The sequence below is a fragment of the Urocitellus parryii genome, chromosome 2, assembly GCF_045843805.1.
Source record: "Urocitellus parryii isolate mUroPar1 chromosome 2, mUroPar1.hap1, whole genome shotgun sequence".
Taxonomy (NCBI): domain Eukaryota; kingdom Metazoa; phylum Chordata; class Mammalia; order Rodentia; family Sciuridae; genus Urocitellus; species Urocitellus parryii.
Genome location: NC_135532.1, coordinates 224,520,466 through 224,543,418, shown reverse-complemented (window position 1 = coordinate 224,543,418; position 22,953 = coordinate 224,520,466). Strand labels below are relative to the sequence as shown.

Genomic DNA, 22,953 nt, shown 5'->3' with positions numbered 1-22,953 from the left:
ACGGATAAAGCTGGAGCCTCCTCAGAACACCCCAAGGTCCCGAGCTGGACCAGCCAACTCCACAGTTATGTGAAAGACCCACCGTGAAAGGGACCGAGCCCACGGAGCCCACTGAATACACCCCTCGAGTCGCCCGCGTCCCAGGGGCCAGCCACCAGGCAGGTGCTCTGTGTCCTTCACATGGAAAGTGGCTGACCGCAGCCACTGGGCACCAAGCACACAGGCCGAGAGTGGCAACAGCTCACCCGTGCCTTCCCTGAGCCTCGGGCTTTGCATTTGTTGGATTTAGATATCGCTAAAGCCAATAAAATGCAAAACTGACTTAAATCATCACTGGGTTCTAGGAACCTTTTAGCAGCACTTATTTTCCCCACCAAGGGACAGAAGGTGCAATCCAATCACATTCCTAAACTGCCCTCCAGTCCTTGACAGAACTCTGCTCTCATGGTGACCAGTCGCTGTGGCTGGCGGCTCCGAGCTGCCTGCTGCTGGGGACAAATCCACCAGGACCATCCCACCCCCCGGGTTCTTGGAGTGGAGCCCCAGCCCAGAGCTGAGCCAGGAAGGTGACCCAGCCGCTCCTGGAGGAGCTGACCTGAGGCAGGTAGGGGCCAGGTCAGGCCAGGGAGATGGCGGCGGGGCCCGCAGGGCCTTGGGGGAGGCTTTCGCTCTCTGAGGGAAAGCACCAACGCCCCTGGCCCCGCCCTCAGAGTCCCTTCCCTCCCGAGTGGGGCGGGGGCCTCCCAGGGGTCTGAAGCACAAAGGGGCAGACCAGAGACCAAGGCCGTGGTTGCAGGTGGCTGACCAGGTCCTGGGCACTGCTGGGCAGCTGAGGTCGTGCCGGTGGCCGGCCAGGCACACACTACGGTGAGTGGCCCTGGTGATGCTGTGCACACACTGTGCGCCTGCCGTAAATACACTGGGGCCAAGCTGCAGCGAGGCTTCGTCCACCTGTCATCAGAGCTGACCTGACCAATCTCCTGGAAGAACAAGGTCATGCGAGGGCCTGTGTAGCACTTGAACCCAAAACTCCGAGAGTTAAATCCGGGGCAGGGCCATGGATAGCAGTGCCCAGGGCGAGAAGGGAGTGGCTTTGCGCCCAGTGAAGAGGAAGCCCTGTGGCTCCGGTCTCACTGGGGACGCTGGGCACCGTTCCAGCAGGCAGGGTCAAGCAAGTCCAGCCTGGCTGCCCGGCAGATGGGCAAGAGCCACACAGCAGCCTACAGGAGCCACACAGTGTCCTGGCTCCATTCTGACCCCCCACAAAGTGGGTTGCTAAAGCAGCCTAGAGGCCCCAGGGAGGCAAGAAGGGGGCAGGGAGCTCCCCCAGGTCCCTACGGGGGTGGGGCCACAGACTGAACAGGTCGAGGGTTGATCCCGAGGTGTGGGGGCCACTGGCCATCTCCACTCCATAAACCCTGGCAGGAGAGCACAGGGGGATGGGGCTGTGCAGGGTCAGTGGATGGGGGTTATGGGGTACAAGGACTGTGTCCTGGTGCCACCAAGCAAGAGGGCAGCTGGTGAAGAACCCCCACCTCCCCCAATCCTCCAAGCTCCAAACTCTTCAGTGGCCTCCAGAGTGTCTTGCTGGTTCCCAGGCCTGAGTGGAGGGGGTGCTGGGGTGGGCAGAGGGCTGTACACAGCTCCAGGGCCTGGTGACTGCACAACGGGCCTGTGGCCAGCCTCTGGGCCTGCGGGCATGGCAGTTTGCTCACACAGGTGCCGCCAAGTGCGGCAGAAGAGTGCTCTGTGGCGGGGCAGTCGCGGTGCTGCACGCCCATGTCTATGCACACAACATGTGCATGCAACATGTACCCCTGCAAGATGCCCGTGTGCACACCCACTGGGTGTGCACACATGAGGTGGTCACAGCCAGCTGACTTGGACATGGGGAACTGGGCTATGGTAGCGAGAGTCCACCCTCAGGCCTGCAGCAGTGCCTGTTGCAGATCGCTGCCTCAGGCTCATCATGCGGGCTCATACGTTTCTCAGACATGGTCTTATTCCATCCTACAAGGCCACAAGGGAGATGGAGTGCAGGTCCCCTGGGACACGGACAGCTTGTCACTCCCCCATCAGGGCAGATGTAAGGCTGATGGACCGCAAGTCCACAGCACTTCCTCATCCCCTCGGAGGTCAGAAGTGGCAGGGCAGGGGGCTGGGCTGCAGCTCAGTGGCAGAGCGCTTGCCTAGCACATGTGGGGCACTGAGTTCGGTCCTCGGCACCACGTACAAACAAATGAGTAAAATAAAGGTACCGTGTCGTGTCCAACCAACAAAAAAGTACTTTAAAAACAGAAGTGGCAGGGCAGAACCCCACCACGTGGGGAGAGGAATGGACGCGGCCCTGGGTGGTCTTGGGGAAGGGGGCGCGGCCATCCTGATGCTCCTCCTCCAGGCCCCCAGGCCCTACCCCAGGTGCTCGCAGGACGTGAGGGTCCTGAGGGCGGCCCCAGGCGCCTGGGATGGCAGGCACAACAGGTTCTCAGACAAGAGCAGCAGGCTTCAGGAGGGACACAGCCCTTTACAGAGACAGAAATGTCGCCACAGTCACCCTGAACAGGCATCATGACCCACAGCTTTAACATGAATTAAACTAAGTGGGTTTCTGGATGGACCTCTGCCGCCTCTGGATGCCCCTCAAGAGCGAGGGACACGGCTGCGGAGGCCCCTGTGGTCGCGACCGGGGAAGGCCAGGCTTCCACTGGAGTTACCTGTCTGGACATAAGTTCAGAAAGATCTCAGCTACAAAAATGTTCTACCTATAGACGTCTCCAAACACCTGACCACGCCAGCAACGCGTAAGGCTCCGTGTGCAGTGTGGCCACACCTGTGATCCCAGCAACTCGGGCGGCTGAGGCAAGATGGTCACAAGTTTGAGGCCAGCCTCAGCAACTTAGCAAGACCCTCAGCAACTTAGTGAGACTATGTCAAAATAAGAAATCAACAGCGAGGGCTGGGGATGTGGCTCAGGGGAGAAGCACTCCGGCCCGATCCCCAGCACCAGAAACCAGAATGCAACGTTAAGGGGAAGCACGGCGGAGGCTGTGCCCCGAGACGCAGTGCCAGGGCCTCTTCTTTGGGGTTGTTGAGAAGGCGTGTGGTGCTCGGGGTCTCCCCAGTGCGACCAGCTGCTTTCCCACTTCCTCCTGCCACCTTTGTCCCACACTAGGGACCAGGAAGAGCTGTGCTGATGCAGAGCTCCCACCCTGCACCCCATCCCGGGTGCACGACCCCCTCCTGGCACCGTGGACGTGGAGCTCTGGGTGGGAGTTGTGAGGCCAACAGGAGAGGGATCATGGCTCTCCCGCTGCGGTCCCCAGGGGAAGGGCTCCACCTCTGGTGCAGGTGGACACTGTGTGAGGCCCCCTATGCCCGCCACACAGTGCCAAACCCATCGCTCTGCTCCCCTTGCCCACATGAGCTTCTCCGGGGAAAGCGACCATCTCCAGGTCTGCAGAGCCCTGTGGACCCACTGCAACCCTCTCTCCCCGACGCGGGGCTGGTCTAGAAGCAGCCGGGCACCTGCGTCCCTTGCCCTCTCCTTCAACAGACTGGCCTGTGTTCTCTCTCTGGCTCCCCCGCCGAAGTCCCAGAGTTCAAACTAAACTGAAGTTCTGTCCACAACTCCCACTGGTAATTCCACCCACAGAGGCCAGGGCTGAGGTCCCCACGGGAGAGGTGCCCCCCGCCCCTGACCGTGCCACCTGCCTTGGCTGCCAGGAAAGGCACATCATCTTGGAGCTGGGGAACGCACCCGGCTCTCTGTGCTTGGGGACCTTCCTGTCTCCCACTCTGCGCTGCTCCAGGCCCCCAGAGCTGCTCAGGCCCTGGCCCATGCTGTCCCTCCTGGTGTGCTGCTGCCTGGCCCTCCCCAATGTGGCAGGGACGCTGGGCTGCGGCCACAGGCTCCGTACCCGTCCTTTATCTTCCTCGTCTCCTTTAGCTCTGGGTGCCTGACCACCAGGGCACACGGCTGGAGGAACTTGTGGCCTCCTGCCCAAGAGCAGCACAACAGGACTCAGCCAGCAGGACACAAGGACAGCCCAGTGACCACTCGGCCACGAGTGACAACAGCCATGCTGCCAAGTGGGTGACCTATCAGGCCAGCCGTGGGGCCATTCCTTCCCACTTGGCCAGGGCGGGACAAGGCTGTGGAGGCCTGTGTGATGGGGACCTGGCACACAGCAAGGAGCTCTGGGACACCGGCCCGACCCTGGGGACCCAGAAGCTTGCGGTGCTCGTGCGGCTCCTGAGGGTGCAGCCTCAAGCAACCCCCGGCCTGGCAGCGCCATGCCCCCGCCTCCAGGAGGAAGGAAGTCGGAGGACACAGAAGGGCCCACGCCCGCCACCGCAGTCCCCCGCAGCCCCCACTCCTGACTCTGTGAACCTCATTCTCCTGACCTTGCCAAGTCCCCTGCCCCCTCTGCCAAATGTAGAAACCACCTCCTGTCTCTGAGCCAACAGGGCAGCCCTGGGCAGCCGGCCTCACCCAGCTGCTGGGCAGGAGGACGGCCAGCCCAGCACAGGCACAGCAGGGCTGGCTCCATGAGGGACTGGGCCCCCCCGAAAAATGGGAAGTTGGGAGTGGGAGGGGCAGAACCTGCAGCGCTGGTGTCGGACAGAGCTGCGGTGACATGGGACATGGGAACCCGGCTCCACTGCAGAGGGCTGGGGGCTGCGAGAGTGACCTGCTGCCACCTGGGGAGGAAGACAGCGTCCACCTTCCCAGTCCACGCTGAGGCAGAGCTCAGGGCACAGAACCCAGGACTGGTCCCCTGGCAAAGGCTAGTTCTGAATCGGAGGGAGGGCAGGAGGCGGGCCGCCACTCACTGCCCAGGGCCCGCCTCACGTGCAGACCACCAAGCCTGGCCGGGGAGAGGCCCTGATTCACATGCTGGGTGGGCGGCCCCCAGGAAGGACATCAAATCCCACACTCGACGCCCAGCAGCGTGACCACCCGTCACCCGCATCACCTGACTCAGCGCATGAGCGCCACATGGAGAGCCTCGAGAGCACCTCTGGGGACACCCACAGACCACAGCAGCTGCTGCAACCATCTCCCCAGTGTGCAGCGGACAGTGACCACGTGGGGGCTGGTGCCCCTGCTGCAGTCCCCTTCCTATCCTGTGAGGGGACAGGTCAAGGCCACTCTTGGGAACAGGGCTGTCAGACTCAGGATCTTCCTGACATCAGGTCCAGCAGCCAACCTGGGCTCCAGCTCTCTGTCCCCACAAAGCCAAGCCGCCCAGGAGGCCCTTCAGGCCACTGGGAGGGCAGAGGCCCACGAGCCCAGGCTCCGAAGCTCCCAGCACACCCCAGACAGCTGCTGGCCAGCACCAGCTGACCCTGAAGCCGCCTCAGGTGCCCTCGACTCTTCCAACAACCTACCTCGGAAAGACCAGGCTCCAGAGAAAGGGCTTAGGAACCGGGAGAGACGTGGCCACCTGGGAGGTGTCTCCCTGCTGTCCCCGGGCTCCGAGGCAAGTGCCCTCCAGCCCCCAGGCCACGGAAGGCAGCCTGAGGAGACCGGGGCTGGGGTTCCCGGCGGCCGTGGCAGTCGGGATGCCCAGGAGAGGGAGGCTGGGAACCCACAGCACGGCCTCCAGCACACACGTGGCCACCGAGAGCCAGCCGCGGGAGTTACTGACACCCAGACACCTCTCCCTGAGCTGGGCGAGAAGGGCACACGGACACTGTCCCCAGCAAGACCAAAGGGGGTCTCCTGACGATGGCCTCGGGCAGGAGCAGGTTAGGGCACTTGGGCTCTTCTCGTTTTTGTCATGAAATGGGCGTCACTTATATGATGATAAATGTCATCAGAACCCAAAAGACATCCTGGAAGTCAACAGCATCCAAAGTCATTTACGGCGACAGAGGTGGAAATGTTTGATAGCATCTGCTCTCGCCCTCTCTGAACTGGGCACAGAACCCAGGGTCTCGAGCACGCCGGGCCAACACCCCAGCCCCACAACACTCTCTCTGGAGGTCACTGTATCTGCCCCGTCCCAGATCAGCAGAGCTGCCCCATAGAGCCCCAGGGCCGTGCAGCCGTGAGTGCGCGCCGGGTGCCGGGGGGTGGCCTGGCTCTTGTCTGCACACTCCAGTTAACAGGCCGATGTCTGAACCAAGGTAACGATCCATCTGTGTCCTATGTGACGATGACAAACAGCTCCTTTTGCAACTTGGTAAAGAATGATCTAGAGAAGGTCACTTCTCAGTGTCCCAGGCCCAGCGGGCCCCGCACACCTGCTGCAGTCTGTTCCACCTGGCACAGGAGCGGGTGTCCACTGAGAGCCCGCCAGAGTGCTTGAGCCAGGGTTTCTGACCTGTTTCTGTCTCGGCACATGAGGGGACTATTTGAAGGCCAGTCTCTCACCTGAAGGTTAAAATAACAAGCGGACCTCGGCCACCAGTGCCACTAGGTGACTGTAAGGACTAACGGGAGCAAGGGCCGTCCCCCACCCAGTGACAGGCTTACATCTGAAAGATCCCTTAAGCCAATTATGGAGGTCGCTCAGGTTCTAGCCAGAAACAAAGGTGCCATTTTCCCAACAAATTGATCATTTCTGATTGATCATTTCTGGCATTTGCAAAACTGCATGACTAAGCCCTAATCCCAAGAAATGACTTACTACAAGAGGGTCTCACTGAAACTGAGGACAGGCAACCCCATTCTCCCCATCCTGAAGACCAAAGTCAACCAGCAAGTAGATTTAGCAAAAAGGTCAACGGCCCAAGCCTGTAATGCCAGAGTTCTCCCTGGTTTGTCCCTGGAGAGTGACCAGCATGCTCTGGACCCCACTTGCCACTCCCACCCAGGGTCAGGTGCCCTGGGTCAGCCCAGCAGCAGGGCCTGGCGTGGACCGACGGGGCAGTGGGTTTTACGTCTGCCACTTATCAAGTTAAAGCACCGTGATCTTCTGTTCCCCCAGTGCACCCTGCAGGACACAGAGGCCTTCAACGGCGAGAGCAGGCAGAGGGCACAGCTGAGTCTGCAGGTGGGACCCTTGTCCTCCTGGGGAAGGCAGCCAGCCTCAGGACCCACAGGACACAGTGACACCTCTGCGCCATTTTCAGGGACATCCCGAAGAGAGACGCCTTTGCTGAAAAGGGGACAGTCCTGTAGGCCCTGTGCAGGGCCAGATGCATGCTGCCACCTGGGCCCCCTTCCCTGGCCCCGAGACCCCGGCCACAGCAGGGACCTGTGAGGGGGAGTGGAGCGCCAGTGGTGGGCAGAGGGAGGCCACCTGGCCTCGCTTACCAGTAGAGATAGTAGGCCAGGGCCACGGCCAGCAGCCCAGCGCAGACCCCCGAGAAGAGGCAGGTTGAGGACCCGGCCAGCATCCTGCAGCCTCCTGGGCTTCTCTCAATGGGAGGAGGGAGCCTGGCGGGTGAGAAGGTGTCGGCCTCAGGCCAGAAGGTGAGGGATGCGATCCAAGATGTGCACAGTGACCAGGCCCGTGCCACGTCTGGAGGGCGCCACAGCTGCCCAGAGCCTGTGCTCAGGAGGGAGCCGGGTGCTCAGAGACACCCTCCTGGGGAGACGGACTCTGGGGCTGAGCAGTCCAACAGTGACCTGGCGGCCGCAGAGACTCCCGCAGGGACAGCAGGATGCGCCGCAGCAGGACACACGGCACTGGCCTTTCCTCCACCCGCTGCCGTCAAGCCCACTAATCCAGTAAGCAGCTTTCACGGGAGCCACAGTCAACAGGAGAGCCGCAGGTCACTGGGCCCCGCCCAGCACTGACCCATGTGGCTGGGCACCCAAGAGCACCATGTGCTCCTACCCCATCTGCCAGGGCTGAGGGAACCCCCAAGTGGCCCTGAGCACAGGACAGGGTCCACAGAGGCCACGCCCAGCTCACCTGTCCCCGGCTCCAGGCAGGGGCTCCGTGTGGACTCCCCGGATTCAGAGCTGGTGGCCTGGCTGACGAGTGGTGGGTGCCGGAGGTCTGACCCTGCAGCTCCAGCCTGAAGCTGACTCTGAAAGGAAGGTGCCCCAGACAGAGCCAGGAGGCCGGGCTGGGAGAGGCCGGGCTGGGAGAGGCCGGGCTGGGAGAGGCCGGGCTGGGAGACGGACAAGACCCGGCAAGAACCCGCCTGGAAGACAGCAGCGCCCAGCATGGCTTTTCTTGCAGGGGAACAGCCACATGGGGAGGGCGGGGGAGGCTCTCCTCTGTGTCCTCCACAGCCCAGACACAGCGGAGCTGCCCAATGGTACTGGACACCAGGACTCCAGGCCTGGTGGGGCCCCACACTGGGGCTGGACAGCAGCCCACACCACCACACAGGGCCTCTGGCAGGGCCGACACTTCACTCCCATCCTGAGGCTGCTGGCCTTCCTCCCTGGTGATGGGCTGGGGGCAGTGTGACCTGGGCCTCAGGAGGCATTGGGCCCCACTGAGCCTTCAGGAGCTCAGCCCAGGCCAACATCTTGACCCTGCCTGACTCCATGGAAGCCCACACTGCCTGCTGAGCCGCTCCGTCCCCAGACTGTGTGAGGCACTGGACGCCTGTCACTTGGGTGGCGTGAGACACGTGGGGGGCCTCCTGCACAGTGGCAGTGGCAAACGCGGAGCAGCTTCTGTGGCCCGTGTGGCCCTCTGACCATGCTTCAGAACTGCTCCGTCACAAGGTGGCCATCGACAGGTTCCGGCATCCCCCCTTCCAAAGAGCACTGCTGCCAACCCAGCTCCCCGGGGACACCGAGGGGCAAGACAAAGGTCCACTGGGCCGTGTTGCAAGTCCCAGGCGTGCAGAGAGCCCAGCTCACAGGGCCCCAGGAACGCCACTCCTGCCCCCAGCTGGGCAAGCGTGACCGGCAGCCCACGCCACGAGGGCCTCGTACTTTCCTCCTGCTAGTAAGACCTGGCAGGAGTGTGGCAAGGGCCATGGAAAAGGCAGGTGGGCGCCCAAGCTGAGCCGTGGCTGGTCCCAGCTGGCTGCGGCCATGCCCAGGGTGGCTCAGAGGCTGCTGTGCTCTGCCCCGATGCACATGCCCCGTCCCAGGGACCCTGGACTACGGCCACCAAGGGCCACCTTCTACGGGGCCCCTCTCCTCAAGGCAGGGTCCCTTAGGGTTCTAGCTGACAGCGCAAGCAGAGAAGCCGGGGCCCACGTGGCTGGCCAGCAGGAGCGTCCATCCACTCAGGTGTAGGGCAGGGACGGTCTTACTGTAAAGCAGATGTGAACAGTATGGAGAGCACAAAAGATGAGAGTGTGCTTTTAAAACCAGACCAAAGACAGCTACTGGGAACAGGCATCCCCGGGAAGCTTGGGCACGTCATCCAGATTGTAATGCACCCCAGGGAGAGGGGGTGGGCAAACAGTGGGCAGGCAGGGAAGCTCTTCTGCCCCCGGGGCCACCCCCAGCAGAGCGGGTGCTGGGGTAAAGCTCAGACACCTGGCCTGTGCCACAACCTCCAGAGGATGGCTTCTGATGCCCTCAGGGCCCACGAGCCTCGGCCATGTCTGCAGGAGCTATCACAGAGCACTAGGGCCAGAAGCCATCACGGAGCACCAGGGCCAGGGGCCATCACGGAACACCAGGGCCAGGGGCCATCACGGAGCACCAGGGCCATGCATGGCAAAGCGGAGACCTGCAAGGGCGCAAGGAGCTCATGGGCCTCCAGGTGTGACACCTCTGGGACGCTCAGGCTCCCACTGGAGCCTCCCTCTGCCAGAGACTTCCCGGTGCATCAGGAGCAACCAGGGCCTCCTGCTGTCCACCAACACCGGCTTGGTCCAAGGCCATTTGCTAGGAGAGGATGTGAGGACAGCCAGGGTGAGATTCCACCGCTGCACACTTTCTTCCAGGGGTGCTGCTCCTTCGGCCCCCTGAAGGCCCCCGAGAGATAGCTTCAGATGCACCACGGGGAAATGCGCGCCCCGGGTGGGAACACCTTGCCTGCGGCTTCTCCAGCAGGTCAGAAAACCATCGGGGACACCATCCGTCATGATCCAGCCACCTGGTTCCAGCGGGGCACGGGGATCCCCCGAGCATCCTGGTGCTGGCTAAGGCTAATCCCCAGGTGGTCAGGCCGCTGACCGCAGGGCCTGGCTCCGACAGAGCCATGGGCAATCTCCCGGGGGAGGCTCCTGTCCCTGCAGAGAGCTGCGGCAGCACAGGTCAGCCTCACGGCCACACCCGGCCCTCATGAGGACAGGCCAGCAAGGCTGGAGTGGAGGGACCCTCCACAGTGCTGGTGGGAATGCCAACAGACTCAGCCGCTGTGGAAAACAGGTGGCTCCTAAAGAGTCTGGAACCTCACCTACTGGGTCCAGCACCACCTCTGGCCCCCAGCCCGACCCCATCTGCACCTCCGGGGAAGGTGAAGGCAGGCGGCCCCAGCCCTGGTTCAGATGGTGCAGCCCAGGTGCCAGGCCCCTGGTCCCCTCGGCCTGCCATCAGCCCCTGCTGCGCTCTGCCACCCCGCCCAGGTACGAACACACTCCTTGCCTTCCCCCTCGAGGTTCCACGCCATCAAGAAGCTGGGTGCAAAGGTCCCAGAGTGGCCGCGAGGGCCGCCCGGCCAACACTCCACTGAACAAGTCTCCCTGTCCCACGGAGGCACAGAAGAGTGTGGCCTCTGAGGCCACCCGGCCAGGAGCCTTCTCAGTTAGTGACCAAAGCTCTCCCCTGCTGGGACCCCGGCCACCCCAAATAGCCCCGCCAGGAGCCCAGACCACCGCAGTCCAGGGCTGGTGGCTCTACCCCAGCAGCCTGACAGTCACTTCAGGAGTGCTCCAGGGCCGGCAGCCGGGTGGCAGCAGAGGGTGAGCTACAGGTGAACCACACTGTCCACCTGCCTGGGAGATGTCCGGGCCTCAAGAAATGGGCTGAACAGGATGGAAAACAGGGGTTGCAGGTCCCAGGGCGGGAGAAGGTCCCAAGTCACCTCCGCACCCGGGAAGCCCACGTGTCACATGCAGCCCATGCAGCTCCTTGGGGGTGGCCCCCACCAGCCTGTTGACCACATCCGAAGCCCAGACACCAGGGCCAGGGCCCAGGGGCAAGGAGAGGTGCCCCCAGGCTCAGGGCATGTACCCACCACCTGGCTGGCACAGAGCCCTGGGCGCCCTCCTTCAGGTGCTTCTGTGGGACTCACTATGGAATGGCAGGCATCGGAGAAGCAGCAGGCAGCTGGGGCCCTGGATGCCCACTCGGCTCTCCCAGTGCTGCAGGGGCCAGCCTCAGTCACAGGACAGAGGTGGCCACGGGAAGCGACTGTGCCCTCTGGCCAGGAGGTACCCCCTCCTCAACCCAACCTGCCCTCCCCCAGAACGTGCCACTAAGGACAGCCCCACCCATAAACAGGCGCTAAGCTCACTGTGTCACTGTGCTGACACAGACAGCGGCAAAGGCTCAGGAGGAGGCTGGCGGGACCTCAGGGGCCAGGGGTAACCATCCTTCCTACCTGGAGAGCAGGTTACTATGCAAACCAAACAAGGAGCAAACAGCCAGGGAAGCAAACAGGATCCGGTCGGCACGCGGAGGCCACCGGGGAGCCTCCTCTGCCTGCGGCTCCTGGGCTCCCGTGTGCCTCACCGTGACCCCACAGCGCAGAGGCCAGGTCCAGCCTCCCACAGGAAGGGCCCCCTCTGCAGTGGGCTCTGGTGTAAGATGGGGGCCACTTGCGGGACCTGATGCCCTCGGGCAGCAGGCACAGGGCTGCCAAGTCTGTTTTGCCAGCAAGTCAGGGGTCTGGTGGGCAGAGGCCACTGCCCTGCAGGGACAATGGGGAAGTGGTGCACAGCCTCAGGAGCCTGCAGGAGGCGGCAGGTGGGTGTTAGCAGGGCAGAGCAGGCCGGGGGTGGGGCAGCTCGGCGGCACCTCTGCAGCAGGGGTCCCTTCCCAGCACCGCCAACGTGAGCCAGGAGAGGGCACTGGATGCAGCAGGGTGGCACACTCTGAGCCCACTCATGCTGGACACAGGCTAGCACTAAGTATGACTGCACACCGTGGCATCATGTGGCTCTGTGACTTGATTTCCCCACTGGGTGCTGTGACAGTCGTCTGCTGGGTCCTTACGCCGCGTGAGCAGAACGTGCAGTAAGTAAGATCATGGCGCACGCTGCCAGGTGAACCTGGCTCATCGCCAGCAGGCTGCGTGGCCTTGGGGAGGATGCTGAACTTCTCTGGGCCTCCATTCCCTTATTTGTAGAATGGGGGTAATTAGTTCCTACACGTTTTGACCTTAAAGAAAATGTGGAGAGAAAAACACCTGTCCCTGAGGGCCCCCTCTCTATTCCTGAAAACCTCACCAAGTTAGGAGAGCAATGAGAACAAGCAGGCTGCAGACTAGATGTGTACTATCTCGCGGGACGCGGCCCTTCTCTGCACTCGGGGATCTGGCAGGTGTGTGATCTGAGAAGGCTACTTCCTTGCATGTATTCAGGGACCTTGCTCCTCGGGATGCTGGTCAGACAGGCAGGCTATTGCTGGTGATGTCACTGCCCCTGCAGTGTGAGATATGAAACCCCTCTCTGCACGGGGACAGGCACAGAGCCCAGGGCACTGTGGAGAGGATGCGTGTTGCCTGTCCCCCTGGCCACCATTGGCCTGAGTGCTTCGAGGGCAGGCAGCCCTACTGGCCAGAGGCCCCTGGGCTCCTCTCAGAGAAGACTCCCACCTCTTACATGCCTCCTCCGAGAAGCCCGAGTCCTGCATGCTGCTCCGGGCACTTTCTCTGGCCTCTGCATAACCCACCCGCTGCCCAGGCAGGACAGGACAGTACATCCTGGGCTCCAAGGCTTACCGGAGTGAGGTGGGCTGAGCTGGGCTGGGCAGCTGTCCTTCATTCTGGTGGAATCATCTGCGAGACCTTTACTGTGTGGATGCAGCAAGGTGTGCGGGACCACACTCGCTCTGAGGACCCTGGGCCTGCCACACCCCTGCCTGACACATCCTCCACACACGTCCCGACACGCTCGTGAGGTAAGACAAGGACACAAGGGACAGCCCGGTCAAAGTGCATGTTCAAGGCATCGTCATTTAGTCCTCGAAGGAGTCAAACCAAGCAAGACACGGTGGCCACGGCTGCCATCCCAGCTACCTGGAGGCTGGGGGAGGGGATTGCAAGTTCAAGACCAGCCCGGGCAACCTGGCAAGACCCTGTCTCAAAATGAAAAATACAGAGGGCTGGGGATGTGGCCCAGTGGTTGAGCACCCTGGTTCAATCCCCAGTGCCAGAAAACAAAAATACAAAAAGTGACACTCCTAATGACTTTCTAGTGGCTCTTCCCCTTGAGAGAAGCACGCCTTGCTGCCGCGGAACCCCGCCCCACACCCACATGCAGGGCAGAGCGGGACTCCTGGTGCCTTTCTCAGGCCGGAACCCACGCCTGGACACCTGCTGGCTTGCTGGCATCAGGATGTAAACTGGCAGAGGATGTGCCCGCAGCTGGCAGAGGTGGAACCAGAGTGGCGTGCCGGTAGGGTGACAGAGTTACTCGGATGATCACTCACGTTGCCCAAGGGACACGTGGACCATTGCCAAGAGGAGTAAAAAGACCTTTTTAAAAAACTTTACAGAAAAAGGTTGGGACAAGAAGGAAGGAATTTTAAGAAGCAAACCCCACTTGCCAACACCTTAGAAGGTCTCCCCCCCCCCCCCGGGTGGGGCAGTCTTCAGGCCCTTTAACCACAGTGTGATCAAGGGGAAAACCCGGCTCTACGCCCCACCCAAGTCCCCATCCTGCGCCAGCCCGGCTAGATGTTTCCAGGCTCACCAGCACAGGGAGATGGACCAGGGCACTGCCCAGGCTCCGGCTGTCCTCAGTGCAGCAGTGAAAAGTGACCCTCTCCACCAAGTCTTGGGGAGCAGAAAGGACACCCCAAGAATCTGTGCACCCACATCATGAGCAGCCACGCCCCCCAAGGGCAGAGCACTGGGCTCTGTGCGAGGAAGTCTAAAGCACTTCACTTCTCAAGTTACAACCTTCAAAAGACAAGGGACCGCCTCATGCCTGCCTGGTCTAGGTCTGGCACTCACCTTAGAAACCGCCACCACCGGCCCCATGGCGGCTCTCGGGCCACAGCTGACCAGCAGCAACCCCTTACCTGCCCGCGGTGGGCATGATGGTAACACTGGAGACAGCTGGCCAAAGAGGACTGAGCTCCCCTGGCTCCCACAGCTGCCCACAGCTGACGGCGCCATGCCAGGGCCTCCCTCGCTATCCCTGTCCAGTCGTCGAAGAACCCTGGTAGAAGTCAGTCTAAAATCCTTTATTTTTTTAAATGAGCATGCACTATCATTACGATCTTTACATAGACAATGAACATAAAAGACACATGGAGAGATGATTTCCATTAAAAGTTGCAGAGCCAAGAGGAGGTGAGAAGCAGCCACAACTGGACAGGTGGCCTGGGAGGGGACGCACCGCTGGCGGGGACAGCCATGTGCAACGGGCCCAGGGAGTCTCAGTGGTGACCAAGGCCCTTCCTGAGACTCCTGCTATGAAAACTCCTAGTAGAAACCAAGTGATCTGGAAACCACACCTAGAACCTTCCAGAGAAAGCCAATATTAAATTTTAAAATCATCTGGTTGAGTAGCCAGGAGCCAAGGACAAAAAACAGCACCAATAGCAGTGGGGAGCCACGCCCCCACTGGGGGTGACGGCTGGGCAGGAAGGAGGCCCTTGGCAAAGGCCTCCGGCCCCTCCTGCTCTCCAGGCTGGTCAGATGAGTGGCCTCAGTGTGCTCCGTGCCTCCCTGAAGGCACCAGGTCACCTACTTCCCCAAGGTCACCTACTAAAAATACAGGGCTTCAGAGGGGGGCAGGGCTGGCAGAGGCCCTGACACAGGACGGAAGGCCTGGGAAGGCAGGGCCCAGCAAGGGTGCTGCCCCGCTGCCCGGGGGGTGGGGGGGCACAGAGGGTCTCAACAGCTGCAGTGAACGCAGGGCCAGTCTCTCACTGGAAGGACCTCAGCCACCAAGGTCTGGGGACAAGAGCAGCATGCAGAGGAAGGCCTGCTCCCAACTCAAAGCCTGTGGCCAGCTGCTGAGCCATGAAGCGCTGGCTCCAGGCCCAGTCCACCATGTGAGAAGCACCTGCTACCCAGGGAGGTTCCGGGTACAGATCCCTGTGACCAGGGCACCTCCTCCCTTCAGCCCAGAGCAGGCTGTGGGGCCCTGGGGAGCCCAGCCTCAACGCTCCCAAGTGGGGGACCCCTGGACCCATGAGCCCTGCTGCCCACAGAGGGATGTGGAGCAACAGAAGGGGCAGAGAGGGTCCCTGGCCTCTGCCAGAGCTGGAGCAAGGGGTGGTGGCAGCTTTCGCAGGACAGCAGCCATGGCCTGCAAGGGCAGGTTCCCTGCTGCCGTGGCTCCGGAAGCCTGCACTGGGCATCTGGGATGGCCTCCCAACCCACAGCAGGCCCCTGATCACGCATGTGCCTGGTGGGAGGTAAACGGTCTCCCTGGAGCCCAGGGGGGCTGCAGCCACGCGGAGCGGCTGGGAACCCAGGGGCGCAGAGCAGTCCTGCCTGCCCAGCTCACCAGGCCCGGCCCAGAGCCCCTGCTCCCCAGCCTGCCGGGTCCTCTCTGCCCTCTGCACAGCAAGGCACCCTCGGGCGGCTCCGCCTCACCCTCCTAGGGACCAACAGCAGGAGCCCTCTCAGGGCCTCCAGAAAGAGGCCTCCACCACCCGACACAGACCCTGGCGGACACGGCCCCACCCGGTGCCAAGTCTCCCACGCCGACGGGCTCGTCACATGCGCCCCAGGTGCCCGCTGCCCTGAGACCCCAGCCATGCTGCCCGCTGCTCTCAGCCAGGAAGCCCAGTTCCACCATTTTGGTTTGTTTGGGGGTTTTTTCGGAGGGGTGCTGGGGATGGAACCCAGGGGTGCTCTACCTGAGCCACCTCCCCAGCCCTTTTGTTTTATTCTGAGACAGGGCCTTGCTGAGTTGCCCAGGATGGCCTTGAAGTCGGGCTCCTCGGGCCTCACCTCCGCAGCTGGCATCAGGCCACGTGGCCAGACAAGCAAGCGCAGCAGCAGGGCTGCCGGTCACCTCCGCCAGCCTGGCACTGCGTGTGCCCCTCCGAGCCCCGACCCACAGCCCCTCCTGCTCAAGGCTGGCTAGTTTCCTGCAGTGTGGAGGGACTGTCCTTTTCTACTCCTCCCTCTGTCCCAGCTTCCTGAGTGACAGCAGCCACAGAAACAGGCAGCAGCCATTTGGTTCTGTCCCTCCCCCCTGGTTCTGAGCTGCACCTGGCCTGCCCTGTCCCGCCCCGTGCAGGCCTCGGGCCCTGAGCACTGTGCGTTGGCACCGTCCTCGGTGGCATGGGTTTCCCGGGGGAGGGCAGCGAACGAGCCAGTGTGTCTTCTCCACACAGTGAACCTCGACGTGACCCTCAGCCAGAGACCCCTGTGCAGAGCACCGAGCCCGGCACCCCCGGCCACAGGGCTGTGGGGCTGCTCCACTCCTCCTGCGCACTCGGTTGAGCCCTCCCTCACTCAGGGGCCAAGTGGCTGCATCCAACAAAGCACAGGATGGGACAGGAGTGCAGGACGGACCACAGCTGGCCATTCCTGTGGACACGTCTCATAAGCACAAGAGGCCAGTGGTCAGACCACACAGGGAGGGGGGACTGTCAGACCAGAAAAAGCAGCCCCCTTCAGAAGGACTCTGCACCGACAGCCCCCAGAAAGCTGCAGGCTGCTTTCAGAGACACAGCGGGGGCTCCCACCAGCTCTGCGGCGGAGCGCCTCCCGGGCACGTGCAGGGCCCTGGGTTCCACCCCCAGCAGAAAGGAAAAGAGAGGAAAGCAGGGCAGACCGCAGGCGCCGGACACCGAGACAAGCACTCCAGGAGCCACGTGCGCGGGGCTGGGCTGCGGCTTGGTCCTCCTGCCCAGCCAGGCACGGGCACCCCCTCCTCAACAGGCCAGGGCGCTCACGCGCTCCACGCCCACCCCACTGCCGCTCCTGTAGCCACAGGTGCCCGTACCTGTCCTGCAGCCAGCAGAGCCTGAGCGCCTCTGGGGACAACCACCTGGTCCACTGCCCGGCGCTGCCACCCACACCGTGGCTTCACCCTCGGGCTGAGCTACCTGAGGTCAACCCTCCAAAAGCGCCAAGAACCGCGCGCGCGTTGTGAGTGGCTTTCTCCCCAGGACAGCGCTGCAGAGGCTCTACTTTGTTACTAGTCACACTGTGGGTCTCCTCCTGTACCTGATTCATAAATTCAGCCTCCTGTTTGCATCACACACATGGGGCGGGTTCCCAGAGGGTAGAGGGGTCTGCCGAAGGCGCCAGGGTGGGCCCTGTGCAGAAAGAATCTCCTTAGTCTGCCTCTCCCCTGCGGCCTAAGCCGGCATAGTTCAGGGTGAGGGGCTCTGTCCCAGCCCGGCTCCCCACGCACCAGGATCTGCAGAGCAGGACCCCCACCCACTCCATTAGGAAGTGTTCTCCTCCACCCCACTGCGAGGCCACACAGCACCTGGGGTGACTGGGGTGGCTCCCGACATCTACCCTGGCGTCCACTGCTGGAGGTGGGGCGTGCAGGCCAGGGCCCCGCGTCTAGCCCGCATGAGCTCCTCAGAAACCACGTGGGAGCTGGTCACCTCAGCTCTCCCAGAACAGGACGCTAACTCAAGATCCGCTGCCCCGCCTGGCGGACGGTACTGAGGGGAGAGGACTGAAGTTTAAGGGTGGAAGGGGAGTCCACACTGAGGTCACAGTCCACTCACCCTGCACCTCGCAGTGGGGTGGTGACAGGCCCCGGGCGCAGTCCGGCCTTGAGACCCAGAGCTTCACAGTTGGCCTTGGCAGCCAGCCTGTGGAGTCACTCAGGTGACCTCTGACCTCCCAGATGCGCTCCAGCAGGGAGGCACGTCTCGGTGTCAAGGGGAGGGGCGGGGAGGTCCCACGCACCCAGGGTCCCCTGTGCTGTGAGCTCGGGGTTAGCAGGGACACACGAGTCCTGGACTCCTGGGGTGGGGAGTGTCCCCGGGGGCAGGCTGAGAGCCAGTACTGCTCAGGGTGCCCAGATTCAGCCCTTACCTGTGGCTCAGCCAGGCTTGGGTGGGTCCCCAGTGGGGCTGAGTGGCACAGGAGGTGGCAGGGAGGTGACGAGCCCAGGTCTTATCCACCCTCGTTCCCTCCCAGACTGAAAGGAGCAAGAGAGGGACTTCCGGTCCCCTCACCTGTGACCGAGTTGTCAGGGGGAGGCTCAGCGGTGCCCAGGCTGCCAGCTGCACATGCCCAGGCCCGGAGCCAAGACCGCAGCCAGCTGAGAAGGCGCCCTGAGTCTCCCAGTGCCTTCAGATTTCCACAGAGAGTGAGATCTGGACCTGGCCAGCTAAGGCTGCGGAGTGACCCCAGGACAAGGGGCTGTGCCTGGAGGCAGGACAAGGGAGGCACAAACAGAAAAACTCCTGTCTGCACCCAACTGGATGCAGGACAAATACAGAGGAATCCTGGCAAGAGGCAGGAGAGCTGGCTGCCATGTCCCTGTTCCTTACCCACAGGACAGCCACCAGAGCGACTTGGGGCAAGCTCTTCAAAAGGAAAAGTCTGCATGTGCCTGGGATGCAGATGAAATGGCCAGGAGGCAGTAGCCACCTTGAGGTCAGAAGGCCCCACTGGGAGGGCAGAGCCAGGGTAGAGCAGCAGGCACAGGCCCACCCCGACCAGCCACGTCAACAGGAGCAAACTGACCTGCTGTGAGAATGTCCATAGGCCTAGAACTAGAGGCTGTGAAATAGGAAGCACTGACTTTTTATCTTGGTCTCAGTTCCTGACTCAAGCTCCCAGACCCCTTGGGATTTCCTGAGTGGCCAGGGGCAGAAGCAGCTCTTGTTAGAGGAGTCGGCTCACACTCAGGAACAGCGCCCTGCCACTCGGCGTTCCCGGAGCTCGGGGCGTCACACCCGCGAGGCCATCGCAGGGCCACCACCCACCTCGGGAGGACGGCTGGCAGCCCAGCTCCAGAGACGCCTGCCCGAGAGTGGACGGGCTCCAGGCTGCGATCGGATCCACCTGTGGAGGGGCCCAGCCAGCCCTGATCGGAGTCTCCCGCAGGAGGACCCTCCGCCTCCCTGCATGGTGTGCACGGGACCCTCTATCAGGAACTGGCCAATCCAGGTGTCTCCTGAGCTCAGAGAGCCTGAGGAGGGGGCCTGACCACGCCCTGAGCTCAACAGCCCAGGTCACAGCCTCTGGAGTGGAGGTGAGCCCTCAACCCAGGGGATCAGACAGCATCAGCCTGGGATCAGATTAGAGGGTGCCCAGCTGGCGTCCACATAGACCCAGCAGGCGCGAGGGTGCGACACGTGACTGGCCGTCGAGGGAGTGGCAGAAGGAGAGAGTCCAGGAGCTCAGGTCCGACCATCAGGCAAGCCTGCATCCGGAGAGGCCATGGCCAGGGGTCGAGAAACGGCAGACATACTCACCTGCAGCTCGCCGGCTCCCCGGCTCCCCGGCTTCAGTCCCTCCAGCACACAAACTGGTCCACGCTGGCGGACACACTGGTGTAGGGGTGCCGAGCCCACTTCCACCCAGAGACAGCAAGGCCGTGCCTACTGCCCCTGCAGGCTGCAGATCCGATCCCCAACTCCTCAAATGTGCCCAGTGCCCGGGCCTTTCTTCCCCTTTGCAGGGCAGACCCTGCGGTGTGGGCACACTGTGCAGAGCGCTGGGAGAAGAAGCAGGGCCTCCTGACGGGACAGGCTCCTGTGCTGCAGGCCCCACCCTCGGCTGGTCTGCCCACGGCACCCGCACAACTGGTCCCACGAGGGGCAGACGCTGTGACTTCACGCCCACTGTCTTGCCTGGTGCCTGCCACGGCCTGTCACCTACAGATCGCTCCACCCTGGGACGCGGCCCCAACTTGCTGTCCCTCAGCACGCCCTGTCAGCTCCCTGCCGCAACACCAACACGTGGTGTTGATTGACAGGAGCAGGCACAGAGCCACAGGCCCTGCACTGGCCAAGACCGCCACTGATCTGGCCAACAAACGACCCTGTGACGAGTGTGTGTGAGTGTGTGAGGTGCGTGCATCGGTGTGTAAGAACGTGCGTGCACGTATGACTGTGCATGGTGAGGGTAGGGTGTGCATGCCTACAGGAACTTGGGGACACCAAGAGAGAGAGATGCTGAGTCTCGGAAAGGCGGCAAGCCCTGCGCTGGGAAGCCCACCCTGAGCTGCCACTGCACCCTGCCCGGGTGCCCGCCTCATCCTCACTGCCAAAAGGAACCTCCGTGAGAGCAGAGCTGTCGCACAGGGTGCTGCAGTAGTGACTCCGCCCGTCGCCACGCACAGACCCGCCCCAGCACAGGCCCTCTGTTGAAAGTAGCAGCCCCTCGGCATTCCCTGAGCCGGTCACCCTGGACACGACGCACTCTCCCTGGACACGACGCACTCTCTCAAAAACTCGTGCTGAAATTCCTTCCTCCCAGGTTCACCCAGAACCCTGCCAGCCCTGAACCAAAGTCCCTCTCTGGGACCTCCTCTGCTGGCAACCCACACCTCTGGCTGCAGAGCGGTGGCTGCGGCCGGGCTCTGGCTTCTGCAGGGACAGCTCCTCCTCATGGTACCCTCTTGGCATGGGAGGGGCCGGGCAGGGGCCCTTGTGGTTCACCTCCCCCGGGGCCACTGAGGAGGTGCAGAGCAGCTCTGACCCCTTGTCCCTCGCCAGGGCCCACACAGCACCAGAGGGGACTGCCTTCCTGACCAAGCCCGTGCTACCGGCCAGCACCGCGCCTCCTCCTGCCCACTGCTGCCCCGTGCGGTCAGGGCTCCCAGGACGGGAGTCCCACAAGTCTCTGGAGCTCAGCGGGCCCCAGGAAGCCTAAGAGCACACACTGCAGGGGACTCCCACCTGTAGCCTTCCCTCAGCCCCTGACCCCAAGGGGATGCCCGGCACAGGGCAGGCCCTCGGTTCCCACTATTCAACAACGAGCTGCAGGCCCCCGGGGGTCTCAAGGTCAGTGCAGCCAGTCTCCACGCTCCTGGGGTGACCAAGAGGCAGGGAGCAGGGCACTCCCTGGGGAGCCGGCAAGGCCACAGGAGGACACGCACTGTCTGCTGAGCACTGACCAGCCAGGTTCCCAGCCCACGACCACTGTGCCTTCACCGCCCCTGGCCTGTCCCAGTCTGTCCGCCTCAAGGCCCTCCCTCACAAACAACATGATCCCGCACTCCTGGTGCTTGGAGTGGGTCTCCCAGTCACATGGCTAAGCGCCTGCCTGCAGAGCAGGCCCAGCTCTGGCTGGCACTGCCACCCACCATGCCAGCTGCGCCTCCCTCCGGGCTACGCCTCTTCCACCTGGATCACAGAACCCAGGGCTGACTGCACAGAGGGAAGCCCCTGCTACACACCCACCGACAAAACAGCCTGCCTCAGCCGTCCACTGCTTGCTGAACCTGCACCCGCACCGCAGCAGCCTCAGGACGTAGACATGGCCGTCAGACATCCCACAGCTCCAGTCCCAGTGCTGCTCTGGTCACTCACCCTCCAGACCCAGAAGCCAGGCCAGGAGGTCAGTGTCCAGTTAAGAAAACAGCATGTTTCATCCCTAGAAAGACCAGCCAGCCGCAGCTGGTCACTGATTAACCAGGCACAACCAGCCACCCAGCGGTTCCCATCAGTCCAGAAAGAGCAGCCTGAGCCAGCGCGTCCCCCAGGGAGACCTGCCCCTCAGGCTGCCTCTCCAAGGCCAGCCACTGTCCACAGCTCCACAGTGCACACTCAGCTGGTGTGCACGGACTGCCCCAGCAAGCAGTCCTCCGGGGACACACGCAGCGCACACACACACCAGTGCACACACACACCAGTGCACACACACACCAGTGCAACAGCACACCACAGCACATAGCACGCACACCAGAGCACACACACCACACTGCACACAGCACACACACCAGTGCACACACACACCAGTACACACACACACCAGTGCACACAGCACACACACCAGTGCACACATACACCAGTGCAACAGCACACCACAGCACCCAGCACGCACACACACACCAGTGCACACAGCACACACACCAGAGCACAAACCACAGCACCCACACCACGCCACACCCCACATGCCACGTGTAAACACCTGCGGGTGGCCCTGAGTCCAGGGCAGGCTCTGTCCCCAGCTGCACAGGGGAACAGCCTCATGCCATGGAGCAGGAGGTGACGTAGGAAGACCCCAGCCATGCGTGGGGTCAGGTGCTGGTGGCCATGGCCTGTCCTGCGATGCGCTCCAGGGTCCCCTCTCCAAGGGTCAGGCCCCTCGTCTGCAGGCCATGACCCAGCCTGTCTCCAGAGCTGCAGGTGGACCTGGGCACCCAGGTGGCCAGCATGCCGGGAGACACAGTCTGGAAACTCAGGAACCCCAAGGCTGGCTTGAGTCCTGCCCTGCGGGAGGAAGGCGGGCAAGGTGGACAGCGGTGGGCGTCCCGCCGCAGGAGCAGCGAGAGGTGGGTGGGAAACCAGAGTAGGGGTGCGGCCAGAGGCCATGAAGCAGGGAGACTGACCCGGAGCAGTGAGAGGCGACACGCAGGCACAGGCTGAAGGACAAGCAAAGCCCTAGACATGGCCTGGGACACAGGAGGCTGGAGGGACAGGAGTGTGGATCAAAGGTAAGCAGCAGACACGCCAGGAAGACACACAGCCGCCCAGGACGCACCAGATCCAGATGGCCCAGGGCCGCTGTGTGCAGAGTGATGCCTGCCAGGGGTGTGTGCCCACCAGGGGTGTGTGCCGTGTGAAACCAGAAACAAGGCCCTGCCCTTAGCAGTCTTCAAGTCCACCCCCCCTCCCCGCCACTTTCTCTTCTGATGCTGGAAATTGAAGCAGGTGCTCGATCCCTGAGCTGCACCTCCAGACCTGGTTTTCCATTGTGAAGCAAGGTCTTGCAGTCACCCAGGCTGGCCTCAAACTTTCCATCCTCCTGCCTCAGCCTCCCAAGTCACTGGGATTACCAGTGTACCACCATGCCTGGC

The 22,953-nt window shown here is 62.6% G+C and overlaps 1 protein-coding gene across 4 annotated transcripts in view; it reads right to left on the bottom strand.

Annotated features, from left to right (window-relative positions):
- Positions 1–22,953, bottom strand: part of Agpat3 (1-acylglycerol-3-phosphate O-acyltransferase 3) — a 73,129-nt gene that overhangs the window by 30,268 nt on the left and 19,908 nt on the right. Inside the window, exon 1 of one of the 4 annotated variants that reach the window (XM_077795423.1) lies at positions 3,712–3,734. The exons of the other annotated variants lie outside the window; for them this stretch is intronic. The gene's annotated coding sequence lies outside the window, so the exon portion shown is untranslated. Of the gene's footprint in view, positions 1–3,711; positions 3,735–22,953 lie in introns of those variants that run through there. 4 annotated transcript variants of the gene reach the window in all.